This window comes from Taudactylus pleione, unplaced genomic scaffold (assembly GCF_031769625.1).
Source record: "Taudactylus pleione unplaced genomic scaffold, aTauple2 ptg000906l, whole genome shotgun sequence".
Classification (NCBI taxonomy): domain Eukaryota; kingdom Metazoa; phylum Chordata; class Amphibia; order Anura; family Myobatrachidae; genus Taudactylus; species Taudactylus pleione.
The window spans coordinates 390,104-404,512 of record NW_028285307.1 but is presented as its reverse complement, the minus strand read 5'-3'; positions in this window follow the sequence as shown (position 1 = coordinate 404,512).

Here is a 14,409-nt window from a genome sequence, read left to right as displayed (position 1 = left end):
AATTTATGTACAACTAGAATATTGGTTACCTACTGTACTGTAAGTAACACTTGATATAAATTGTGTGGTATAGAGATTTGTCATCATACACATATAATTGTTGCCCTATATGGCATGAGATGCCCTGTGCAATTTCCATACTATGTATTTTTTTCTTCAATTTTGCTAGTCTTTCCCTAATTCTGTACTTTTTCCTGTTTTGCTACTTTTTTCCATAATTATGACACTTGTCCCTCAGTTTTGCTACTTTTTCCTTAATGTTGGTATTATTTCCTCAATATTGCATCTTAGTATGCAAATAGTATACTAGGTACAGGGGCACATTAATAGAGGAGGGGACCCTTGAGCAGTCTCCATCAAGGGCATCCTCCTTTCTACCTGGCAGCACAGTAGACACTATACTCTGAGAACTACTAAAATATAAGTACTGTGCCAGAGCCTACTGCGCCGGTCCCTGGGAAATGGCACAGCAGCCATTTTCCTTGTGAATTTCCTTATGCACCTGGGAAAATGGCCACCACACCACTTCCCAGTGATTTGTGCAGCGCTGCTGTTGCGGATGCAGGACTCCGACTCCGAAGAGGAAAGTAATAAAGAAATGGACGCAGGGTGTGCGTTGTGCACTACACACTCTGCACTGATTGTAGATACGCCAGTGACTATGTACATAGGATTAGTTTTATATCACAGAGGAATTGGTATAAAATCACAGATTAGCTTAAGGAACCATCGCACAAGTCACTTGTATCAGACCTGTATTGTGTACTCTTTCTTCAATACTGCGTCTTAGGTTGTGTACTAGGTACTTAGAAAGTTAGAATTAGTGTTTTGACACAGCAGATTAGCAGAGTCTGTGGTGCTCTAAACTGGGTTATTTGGAAATATTTCAGGATACAGTAGGTGTATGTGAACACATATGTATATATATATTCATAAACTAGTTAGCAGCCAGTCAAAATGATGGGACATTGTCACATCTCTGAAAGTCCCATTGAGTGCTCAAACAGGTCATTTCTGCTTGGCAGCTTGGGAGGCTGCAAGTGGAAATGTCAGCGCCAGCGGCTGTGTGCGCCCAAATGGAGCAACAATTGAATTGTTCCATCCGGTGCCCTCTAGTGGCCGCCAACGCACAATATTACCCCCATAGTGGTGAGGAGCAGTGTTATCCTTTTATACATATAGATCTGCTAATGCAAAAGAGCAGCTTTATCCTAATAACATACAATACTCAGGTGATTTGATTTGTTAAGCCCATGAGGCATCACTGTGTCCATCATATGAATCCAATCAGCTTCTATTTTACAGAGGACAAGTCCTCTATTGCCACCACTTACCAGAGATTGGGCAAATACAGTCCTCCCAGAACTTCATTTTGTGAACAATAAATGTTTAGCATACTGTAGGTTTGTCTGTCCTGTCACTATTGCAGGCTAATCACATAGAAAACCTATGGTTTACCATCCCTAAACAAAAATCTTCTAAGCAATTTAATGACATACATCAGCCAATATTATTATTATTATTATTATTATTATTATTATTATTATTATTATTATTATTATTATTATTATTATTATTGTCATCCATTATTTATATGACACCACAAGGGTTCTGTAGTGCCTTACAGAGTACAAAGAAAAAAGTGATGTACACTACAAAACATTGCGGGACATGGAAATGGTTTATAAACAACCAAATACACAGCTGGGTGACAGAAACCAAGAGTTAGGTGTCGTTGTAGGGAGTTAGGAGTAAATGAGAGTATAAGAAAAAGAAGGTAAAATCATATGAGGGAAGAGGGCCCTCCTAGTGAGAGTTTACACATCAATATATATACAAAAGCATGGCATTGATTCAGAGCCAGACACTCTGAATCAGGACCGGGCTATTTTTTTTTAGAACCGTCTCCTGGCCACTCGCATAGCTGTGGGTGACCACCCACAGCTATAGCGAGCGGCAAGGAAGATGGTCGTCATTGTCAAGACCATCGCAACCATCAGGCTTGCGACAAGACCCTTGTGGTAGGGTCTCGTTGCCGCAAGCTCCAGAGAGATTTCAGCTCTAACAGAGCCGAAATCTCTCCCACTGACATAACTCTTGAAGTAAGTGGGGCCGCCCCAAAATGGAAGTGTTCACATGGGAACACCTCCGTTTGGGCAGCCACTCCCTTGGCCTGCCCACCAAAGGGGGCATGCTGTCACTCAACATCGACAGCACGCCCCCTTTGGTATGAGACCCAGAGTGATGGATTGCCCGTTGCTATCCGGGTCTCGTGCATGCGCACTACGGACACGGCTCCGTCGTGCGCATGGGCTCTGGGCCTCCTTTGACGCGGTTGCGACCACTCAGTGCTTGCAACCAGGTCTGAATCAGGCCCCATGTTCTGGCACTCAAAGGGTGAAGTAGATACTGTCCTGAGTGCCTTCCAGCAAAAGACTTGTAGTCACAAGACTCTGTAATAAATAGAACAAAAGGCTGCAATCCGGACAAAAAAATCACTCAATGATCCAAAGCTGTATGAAGTAACGTTTCAGCGCATTTATTAGCGCTTTTGTCACTCTAAGTACAAACAACGTGAAACATGACTAACCTTTATAACAAGACTCCCTCTCAACAGCTATCAGCTCCTCCTCGTGTGCGGTGCCCACATGCTGTCACACCGGAAGTTGCGTCACCATGTCTCCCGTGCTGCCATGGTGATAAAAACATGACTATGCAAATACAAAGTGTACTGATGATAAACTTCAAACTGTGATCAATAAATATAGAATCGCACTTAGATGACACTATAAAGTGATGACTTGAAACAATAGTGTACAGTGTAAAAGAAGATCTCAAACAATATGAGACTAATATACAAACAGTAAATAATGCTCACCTACCGAAATACTAATCTGAACAAACAAACATCAATCAATGAAAAAGATATTGTGGTACACAAACAGTGTTAAGCTATACTAAAGGCATCATAAATTATTGATCACATCAACAATTTTTAAACCCACATATAAAATTAGTCCAGGTCACATAACTCACAGCGGTCACATTACATATAAAGTAACAAAACCAGAACTCTGATAGATCCAAGGCCCTGATTCAGAGCCGGACGCTCAGACCAGAGCGCCCGCTCTTAATCAGGGCCCTCCTCCATTAAAATGGAGCGTCCTCCTGGATGCTCGAATAGCTGTGGGTCACCACCCACAGCATATACGAGCATGCAAAAAGATGGTCGCGATGGTCTTGACCATCTCGACCATCGGACTTGTGAGGGAAACCCTGCGGTCCGGTTTCTATCAGAGCCAAAATCACTCCCACTGACATCACTAGTGATGTCAGTGGGGCCGGCTTCAGACGGTAGGCGTTCCCATGGGAACGCCTCCATCTGGCAGGCACGCCCCCGGCATGCCCACCAAAGGGGGCATGCTGTCTATCAACATCGACAGCACGCCCCCTTTGGTGAGAGACCCCGAGCGATGGAAAGCATTTCGCTCGCCGGGTCTCGCGAATGCACATGACGGAGCTCCCTCCATCGTGCGCATGTGCAGTGGGGAACATCGACCCACTTGCAAGTGTACAGCCGCTCGCGAGTGAGTCTGAATGACCCCCCAAGTCTACAAGCCCCTGTGGTTACAGTAGAGTATCGTCACGCAGAATACTACATGAACCAACATTTTTAGACAAAACTCTGTAACCCCAGCATCTCATTGAGCCCACGTGGGGACAAAGTAGCTCATTCAGACCTGCTCGCAAGATGCAGCCACTTGCCTGGCAAAAAGGGGCAGGATATTCTAAATCCATGCTCGTAGTGCGTGGAGCAAGGATGCCCTCTATGTCTTAGCGAGCTACGTCACTGAGCGCTCACTAGTGTTTAAAGATGCCCCCTTTCTACTTGCAACACATGTCATCTCCAGGAATTGTTGGATTAATCGGTAACATCGAGATACATCGGAGCTGCTCACAGCCCTTGAGGTAGCCTTACTCCGTTGCAAGCACTGCGATCAGTGCTAGCTGAAATACATGCAGGTGACGTGTACAATGACACTACTTTGCTAATTTTGCACACCCTTTAAACAGCATTTTGTCGGCCTGACACGCCTGCGTAGGCAACACCACTCCCCCGTTTACAAGCAGCTTCCCCTGTAACCACCCACAAACAGCGCTATCTGTCACTCAAACTAACAAGCTGTCATTGTGCTACAAGCACACAAATCCCCATCACAGCAACTTGCTTACGCATGCACAATGCGACTTGTACACATGCGCACTGAGCAACAATCACCCGGCATCGAGCAATCGCACCTTAGTGAATGTGTCTGAATCAGGACCAAAGTGTTCAATCTAATGATCCAATTTGTCTTACATTGATGAAGCTTTATAGCACGATCACCCCCCTGTAATCTGTAGAGGTACATGGTTGATGATTCTCTACCGAAGGGCCAATATACTATGCTTGGCTTCGGCAAAATGCCTTATGAATACCTAATGATCTCTATACCCAAATGTTGCTATTTAGCATTGAAGGTCGCACAAGAAATAATTGCTTTCCATACTTTGATTGTGGTTCCAAAGCACAAAAAGATATTATTCACCAAAAAGCATATATTGATCTAAATACAATTAGCGCAAACAGATTATACAATCACAAGGTACAGTCGATACATACGCATGCACTCTGGATCCATATTTCCCGGCATCAACTATGAAACCTCTGCCAATAGAAAGAAAGAGATTACTAACTACCAGATATAGAACGCTTGCATATATACACTTACAGAGATAAGCAATACAATAGAACGAGTTGGCATAATCCCATTGGTTCTTCCTCTTGGTTCTTCTGTAACGATGCACTTCATAGGCCAGTTTGTACAGTATGGGTTCAGCCGTCCAATGGCTCTTTGTTTGTGTTTTCCCGCTGAAGAACAAGTCTAAACTGGCTAGCAAACATTACATTACAGAGTACATTTCAATGCTTAAATCTCTATGATTCATAATTTACAGACACATATTGCGATCTCCTTGCCGATGGAACCGGAGATCTGCAAATAAACAGTGGTTTAGAATAGCACCAAACATGGTCTGCTTATCATGTACTAAACCTTAGATCTCAAATACAGTCATTTCACAACATAATTAATAATGAATAAAACCTTGGATATTAACCTTAATGCTAGGGAACCTTTCTGTGTAAGCGTGCAATGTGTAAGTGTAGGGATATTAAAAAAAGACGCTAGTATGCGTTGTGCATCTACGGGTTTGTGGAGTACACCATGGTACATGTTTTGTGGGGTTGTTCATATTATATGTTTTAGTAAATGTATGTATTTATATAATGAAGACTTTTAGCCTGGGACAGTGGTAGCCGTACGACGATAGTAATCATAACAGTGTAGTACCATACACAAAGGTATTGTGTTGGCGCCCCAATATGGCGTCGGGCAGACAACACAAAATGGAATCGTGCAGATATTAATTTTACAATTTAGGTCTCAGCCAATTATCCGACAGCCTAGCCACTGATTGCTCAATGGTGCTGACCATATTGCTGACCTGTGTTGGGCCATACAAATCCTTAAGATACACTCTGTTTTCCCAATGTATAGTTTGGAACATGGGCAAGAAATAGCATATACAATAAAGTTGGTGGTGCAAGATAAATGATACCATATATTGTATTTAACACCTGTATATGGGTGGAAGAATGCAGACCCTGTTTGTAAAGCAACAAGTGGTGCAATTGGTACATTTAAAACAACCCAAATTAGGGCTCCCCAGAAAAGTTGTTTTCTTAGTTTTACCGAATTGTGAAATATCATTGCATACTACATAATCTTTGAGGTTCTTACTCCTTCAGTAACATGACAAAAGAGAAGTGTTCTGTAATGATTTTAACTCTTTATCAGAGGTAATAATGGGCCACAGAGACTTAGCCTCACGATTGATAATCGTGCTCATATGATTACATTTTTTCATCCAGATGTCTCTATTGGCTGTTTTCTTAGGTTTGCTAATATTGTTAGACAACAGTGCATCTGGGGAGATAGCTAATGCTTTATTTCTGTCACGTTCCATATCTGCAATATTATACCCTCTCTGTCTAAATTTGTAAAGCATCAAATCCAATTGCCTAATGCCCTCTTCACGATCTTTGGCAGTTCTCAATGCACGTAGAAATTTTGAAAATGGAAGGGCACTTTTAAGAGGAGCTGGATGCACTCCTGTTATGATCCACAGCAGTACCACTATTTCTCCTATGGTGGCGCTCTACCAGTGATGATTTCTGCAGTATAATTTCTCACTAGGGGGTAAATTTACTAAGATTTGAGATGTTCCTGATTCGCAATGAGATTCAACTTGCTCCAGATCACCTGAACTCAGGTGATTTAATCACTTTTTAGCTCTCAAATTTATATACAGGCAATTTGAGGTTAAACAAGTTTGCCAATTGTGATGTAGGTTGAGTTTCTCGGGTGATTTTAAACCAAGCTCGAGTGAGTTATCTCATCTGATTTCTCTCTGCACAACTCTCCCTAGTAAGCAGCTTGCACATATCAGTGATATATGTGTAAGCTTCTTGTCTTGTACCTATAAAAAAATTATGAAAGGTCCCCCCCTCCCAAAAGCATGAGCAGCCCCAGACTTGCCAGCAAGTCCTGGTTCCTAAAATTATGGGGAGCAAAATAAGTAGGGTTCCACCATAATTTAATAACCAGCATCAGGCTGCAGGGTCAGTCCTGGTTTTAAATATAGGGGGGAAAAATTGTGTAGGTGTCCCCCTATATTTTAGACCAGCACCAGACCCAAAACGGCCAGGGTTTAATGCCACAGCCCGGAGACCCTATTACTGGGTCTCCAGGGTGAAAGCATTATAACCCCAAGCCGCTCATTCCAAGCCGGGGATCTCAGGGGAGGTGGGGAGCTTGTGGAACTACAAGTGCCAGCATGCGGCCGGCACCCATACCTCCACTGTAAAATAAATAGTTAAATAAAGACAGTACACACACACTATATATAGTAAAAGTTTAATGCACACACACATTGATTGAGAGGAAAAGACTGTTATGTGGGTGGTTATGCAGAGTTTTGTGCATCTGGGCCGTTTCCTGGGCATGTACTAGTAAGCGTCTGTGATCGCACATGCACAGAATGAACCTTCAACATCTCAATTACCACAGCTATTCTAAGTGACCATAGACTTACTGGAGCTGTTGATGTTTTGAAAATCTTTGTACAATGATGAGTTTGTGTATGCAGTTATGGGCAGCTATAACTGGTTCAATACAAAATCTTCCACCTGTTGCATTAGCATATTTTAGCTACTGCTCTCTGTGAGAGTACGCATTACCATCCATCTCTGAATCAGGCCCATTGTGAGAAAATGTACAGAACAACTTGAGGAATATTTCTAAATATACTAATTTTAAAATTTAATTAATGATTTTTGGAATTAACCACATGGCATGGGAAGAAGTAATTTCATTCACTGTAAAAAAAAAACAAGTAAAAGAAATAAAAAGATAAAATAATTTAATTAAATAAATAAACAAAAAAAAATTAGGATAGATTTCAAATCAAGACTTAGGCCCGTATTAAATTAGTTTTGCACCCACAATACTTTTTCATCTGCCGGACTTTTCGCCTACAACACATATTTTAGCCGCGGAAACTTATCGGGTGCGTATCCATGACCTATTCTATCCACGAACGTGATTGGGAGGTAATAATGTCATATGCAAATAACCATAAGCATAAAAACGTAAGATAGTAACAAAACCAGTGAAAATATTAAAATCACAATCTTAATCTCATCATGATATAGATATCACATTTTTTTTTTAAATTGAATATGTCATCCTTGGTAATCATTCTAATTATATACTTTCAAGAGTTAATCTCAAGAACTTATTATTATAATGCACAATTTGATCATCATAGCAAATACAATCAGCAGAGAAACCTGTGCCATAGCCTTTTTGAGAGAGGTTATTATTATACCCATATACTTAATCACATGTCATTATCTCATAGAGAAAGGTTCGCCTGGGCTATGTGAGACACTGTTCCACTTCTGCTGCTCAGATGTGTGCCTTATGCAGTGAACACCTTTGAGTGAGAGAGTGTATTAGTATCTCAGCTCAGATAGAAAAAGAATAGATGGAATCTGCTGTTGGAGGGCACAGTGCAGGGGCAGTCAACTCAGGGATCGCAATGAGAGTTCCATTAAAACTAGATGCAGATAGGAAGCGAGTTAGTATGACTTGACTGCCCCTGCACTGGGTTCCCTATCATAGGTGAAGTCGAGGGTCCCTCCAACAACAGATTCCATCTTTTCTTTCAGCTATGCATTAGTCAATGATAATGACCTGAATAGTGCAATTGGCATGAGGCTCAGAGTCCTCCTGATGAAGGCAAAAGCCATCTGATGTGAGTGGCGAGCCCTCCTGATACCCCAGACAGAGGGGAAAACCGCCTCATGTGGGGGCTTTGAGGACTGAGTTTGAGTCAAGATACTGTAAGACTGCTACTGTGGTGGAACTACAAATCCAAAAATGCCCATTCTACTGCTGACTGCTTCACATGCCAGGAAGTTGCTCCACCAAAGATTTGCACCCAGACTCAGTTGCTGGTGCCTCGGGCCCTCTCCTGCCGTGCCCTCTAACCTGCAACTACATCTGGTGCATCCTTGTTGACTTCCAGCTCCTGGTAGATCTGCATCTGCGCTTATGCTTGGGCCGCCAGACAGGTCAACGGCTAGGGAGGCCACCAGTGAGGAGTGGGACAGGGAGTTGTGGGTGAGCAGGGGCCAGAGTCACACTGGCATGAGAAACAGCTGAGGAGCAGTGACATCAATGAGCAGGGACAGGCTATAGATAGATGGAAGTGGCATATAATGGTCTGACATGGAGTCCTCCGCAAGTATATAGTTATGGTAGCTTCACTGTTGCTGGGAAGAGGTGCCATGTATCAGGCAGCCGTGACGGTAATTTTCGGATACATATTTACAGCCTAACTGGGGTAAATATATTGTGGGCAATGGAGGAGGTGCCCCTTCAGTGCTGGCGCCCAGCTGCAGGCACCTCCTTTGTCTCTCAAAATTCTGCCCTTGCATCACTGTATCCAGCACCATGGTATGAGATAGAGAGGCCTTGGTACAATCTCAGCAATGCTAACTAAGGACAAGTCTGAAGCTCCAGAAATGTATTTAATTACTTGTTTGCATTAATTTATGCCAATGTTTATATTTACACAAAGACGCTGACAGTGATGTATGTTTCTCATTATTATGAAGTCTGGGCTTGGTGCCAGACCTACTGTATGAGATGAAACATATGCTCTGTAGTCTTGTAGGCAACATGCATTGTCTGTTAGATATTTACTTACAGTCATCAGTTGCCCACATAATATTTATACAAGTACGGAAGCTATTACATTGCCTGGATTACAAGGAAATACACAGGATTATGTCATACTGGATCATCCATTGTTTTTGACCAAAACACAGATTTACTGAAATGGACCAAACATGGTAAAAGAGGAAGTTGTAAAGAAAGTATGATATAGCTAAATAGCCTGATTCAAAGATGGATGAATTTGCAGAGCTGCACACAAGAGGCTGTGCAATTCTGTCCATCTCAGATGCAAATGCAGAAGGAGATGTCAGACACCTTCTTGCTGCAATCTGTGACTGAACTTACAGGCTGGAATCACCATCGCGACCAGCATGACCAGCAGCAACACTTCTCACAAGCAGCAAAGCAAAGAAGCAGAAGGTAAGTGCTGGTGGCAACTGCAGGGAGGGGGGTGGGGTGGGGTGGATTGGAGATGTGCACAGTGCTGACAAGTTAAGGGGGATTGGAGCTGTGCACAGTGCTGAGGGGGGAGGGGGATTGGAGTTGTGCACAGTGCTGAGGCGGGATTGGAGCTGTGCACAGTTCTGTGGGGGAGGTGTGATTGGAGCTCTGCACAGTTCTGAAGGGGGGAAGGGGGATTGGAGCTGTGCACAGTGCTGAGGGGGGGTTGGAGCTGTGCTGCTAGGACTGTGACTATCTCAGTACATAAAGATAAACTACATTTGCCAAAGTTCTATTGTGGTCATTAGAGGAGCTGTCCTGGTTGCTGGCATTCCCCACATAAAGAGGATAGAGAGTTAAAATGATCATCTGTCTCAAGGGTGTAGTCAGGTTGTGGGATTTCTGATTGCTTACTATTTCAAACCTGATTCCATTTGGGTCACATGTTCTGAATGTCCTATGGATCACAGACACACAGTATAAAGCCTGTCACTAACTGTGTCTCAGTATCTGTGCAACATTACTTTCAGGTCTTTCTTGGATTCCTGCCAGATCCCCGCTGTGCCTGTGGTTTGCTGTGGACTTTGCTATATCTCTGCCCATGTTCCATTTAAACTTCTGATACTGTTTACCAGCCACACTACAGAGCTCAGCATTGCCATTGAAAAAGTATTGTTATCCTGCTCCATTGCTGTGGTTGCATTCCCTGCTGTATTATTTGCTTCTCCTTGTTGTCTTCTACTTCCATGGACATTGAACTCACTTGTACTACAGTTGTTAACTGCACCGTTACAGTGATTGTCGCCGGACCCTTCATGCATCTCGGGGCTCAACCCTGCTCTGGACCCTTCATGCATCATGGGACTCAACCCTGCTCTGGATCTTTACTACACCACAGGGCTTAATCTTGCTCTGGATCTTCACTGCATCACAGGCCTCAACCCTGCTTCACATCACAGGGCTCAACCCTGCCTCGGATTTTCATCATGTCTCAGGGCTCAACCCTGTTCTGGATCTTCACTACATTGAAGGACTCAACCCTGTTCCAGATTTTCATAACACTACAGGGCTCAACCCTAGTAATGTCTTTTATACCATCCTGAGGTCTTAGCCTTGTGTTGGACTCAGGGTTCCCTACCACATTAGTATCAGAGACTTTATTTACATATGGGGTTTACTCCTGTATTGACTACTGCATATTTGAACTTCTGTGTTGTTGAGACTTTGGCCCTCATAATGAGGCGCTTGCAAGTTTGGGTCTCAGGAGCCACAAGACCCAGGGAGCTTCCTGCTCTGAAAGGAAAATCCCCACTGACTGATGATGTCAGTGCAGCAGCCCACAAAATGGTAGGCATTCCTTAATGAATGCCTCCATGTTGGACACCACCCCGCCCCGGCCCACCTTCAAAACGGGGCAAGCTGATGATCAACATCGACAGCCACCCCTTTTGTAGAGAGATCCGTAGCAATAGAGTGTCTCTATCACTCCGGGGCTTGCGCACGTGCAGTGCTAACTATCGACCCAGTTGCGATGAGACCCTTTATGTGAAATGTTGCTATATATTTTCCTTGTGAATAAATTCTATTTACTTTTATTCCGTGTTACTGAGATTCCATGAAAAGGTCAATCCTAAAACCACCTCAGTTTATAGTGCCCTGTAGGCCTGACTACTTCCATGTGCACAGTGCTGAGGGGGGGATTGGAACTTATTGCAAAGGGGGCTGGGGAGGAAGGTTGGATCTAACTGCTCAGGGCTGTGGGGATTGGAGCTGACTGCACATGGGGCTGGGGAAGGTTGGCAATGACTGCAAAGGGCAGGGGGGGGTGGAGTTAACACAGGGCTGGGGTGACACATGCTGGGGAATGATGCTGATGCACACTGTGGCTGGGTAATGGGGCTGAGTGACACAAACTGGGACCAGGGGTATGGGGCTGAGAGATGCACTTGGGCAGAGAGATGCACACTGGATCTGAGATACACACACTGTTGTTGGGGAAATTGGGCTTAGAGACACACTGGGACTGGGGGAATGGGGCTGAGAGATGCACACTGGTGCTGGGGCAATGGGGCAGAGAGATGCACAATGGGGCCGGGGTAATGGGGCTCTGAGAGACACACACTGGGGCTGAGAGATGCACACTGGGACTGGGGGAATGGGGAAGAGAGACACACACTGGGGCAGGTGGAATATGGCTGAGAGACACAGGTGGGCCTGAGGATGGAGAGACATGGAGGCCTGGAGATAAAGAGCCTGAAGAACCACAGAGGGGCCTGGGGATGGAGACATTGGGGGGTCTGGAGTAACACAGGGGAGCCTGGAGAGACACAGATGTTTGTTAAGGGAAATTCACATTTTTCCTGCACAAAAGTCTCTGTTACTACAGTATATATTACCTGGTTATGATGTTGATATGGGTTATATTTCTATGTAAACAGGCATCTTCCAGACATATAAACATAAATGAATAGTGAATACTGGCTGAAGATGCTGCCCAGTGAGGCTCAAATTCCTCAGAGGTTATCCATTGCAGAGAAACCACCATATAGGTAAAAAAACACATTTAAACTGACTGGGGTCCCAAAAACCACACATAGGGGTGACACCAAGGTGACAGGAGCTGGGCACTGCACTGTAGCATTAAATGCAGCACTCAGCTTTCTGACAGTGTGAGGGAGCCAGTACTGCACAGTGCTCACCCAGACATCTTCCACATATCAGACCACTGGGGTTCGGGCTCAGAGGCCATTGCCCCTTCTCAAGTTACCATGCCCCCTGATCATGAGGCCACACCCCTTTTTTGGTGGCACACAACATACCTTCCTACACCGGGTGACACCATGGGGAAGGACGCCACTGGTGTTTTTTATCTGACGGTGCTAAAACTGGGACCAACCACTGCCAGATCTCTAGTTTTGCCTATGTCCAGGCTGTAGGCACTTTTAGGCTGTTATGTGAAGGTGAGAGAGGATCTGCAGGAGCAGTTATTGTCTCCTACCAGAGACAAGATACATAGGGAACCATTAGTGCTTTATTCTATATGCATGTACTGGTTTCCTGCAATGTCCCTATAAAGTTATAGTTACAGATACTGTATATGGGCCTATTTATTATTATTTTAGGTGTCATGACCGTCCTTTTTGTTGCTCCTCCACATCAGCCCTTTGATTTTATGCAGTGCATTTCACATGAATAAGAAGGGATGTGCACCAACCCATGTGTTTTGGTGTTGGATCTGTATCTCCTTCATGTTTTGGATCTGTAACTCCTTGTGTGTTTTGGTTTTGGATCTGTATTTTTTCTAAAAAATCTTAAAAACAGCTGAAATCACATAATTTGGGCCTATATTTGTTACTACAGTATTATTAACCTTAATAAAATTTATCTCCAGTCATTTCCAGGCAATTTTGATCACCTCATAGCTAGCAATATTGATTTCATCCAATTTAGGCAAAGAGGTTGGATCGAGCTAGGTGGCTAACTAAGCTATGCGACAGCAGTCGGCAGTACGAACATCTGACAGTTCAGCTTCCAACATGGCATATAGTGGCACTGTAGTGGTACACAGTATGGCAGTTTAATAAACTATATGACCCTATAGGACATTTAAAAGCCAAGAATGTTTTCATTTTTCATTAATCAAGAACAAGGTCAGAGGACCGAGGGAGTTGGAATATGTTTATGGACTAAAGACATGGAATGGATGGAATGATTGATTAGTTTGTATATTTAATTATTCTAATGTTTTGATTCTGAAGAAAATTTATGAGGGAGGAACAATGTAAGATCAAGTTCTTCAGTTCCTGAAATATATATTTTATCTGGAGGAAGTTTTTTTATACATCTTATCAAAATGTGGTTGCCCTGTTTGTGGAGGTGCTGCTAAATAATACTCACTGTAAACAGACATTTAATTTGTGTTTAGGGAAGTTGTTAGGGATAATGGGACCAAGTCTTGCTATTTACATCAGAGGAAAGCAGCCTGTAGCTCTCTGGCAAAACTACAACTACCAGCATCCATGCTGTTTGCCGGGCCTATTGGAATTTGGGAGGCATGCCTCAGGTTACCTTAGCCTGCTTTTCGCACTTTATGTAATATGTAAATATGTATGTAATGTGACCAATATACACAACTTATTTTTTGTATTAAACGTTTTTTTGCACTTTATTGTACACATCCTGGCAGTAAGATACTCTGTGCTGCCGCTCATACTTATAGTGACACTCATGACACTCACCATCTACTTTATCCAGTTATTAACCTACATACAAAGGAGGCAGGCATTTATTGAGCTGAACCTTTATTTATAACAGCCTATCAATTCAAAAGGGTCCTGTGCAATCAGTTGGGGTAAGGAGCAATGAAAAAATCTGGGTACATTTGAAAATCTACCATGTTTTGCCCACCCAATCCACTTGGTGGTTCAGAGTTTTCTATAAAAAAATTAAAGTGGCATACAAGGGAAGCTGTCTGTGGTCATAAAAAATCTTGACATTTTTGGCATTCAGCAACTGCATGTAGAATATTTCAGCAGCTGTGGCAGTTCAATTTCCAACACAGCAGATCAGGAAATATTTGCTTTTTTATTAATCAAGACTGAGGCCTGAGGGAGTTGGTGTA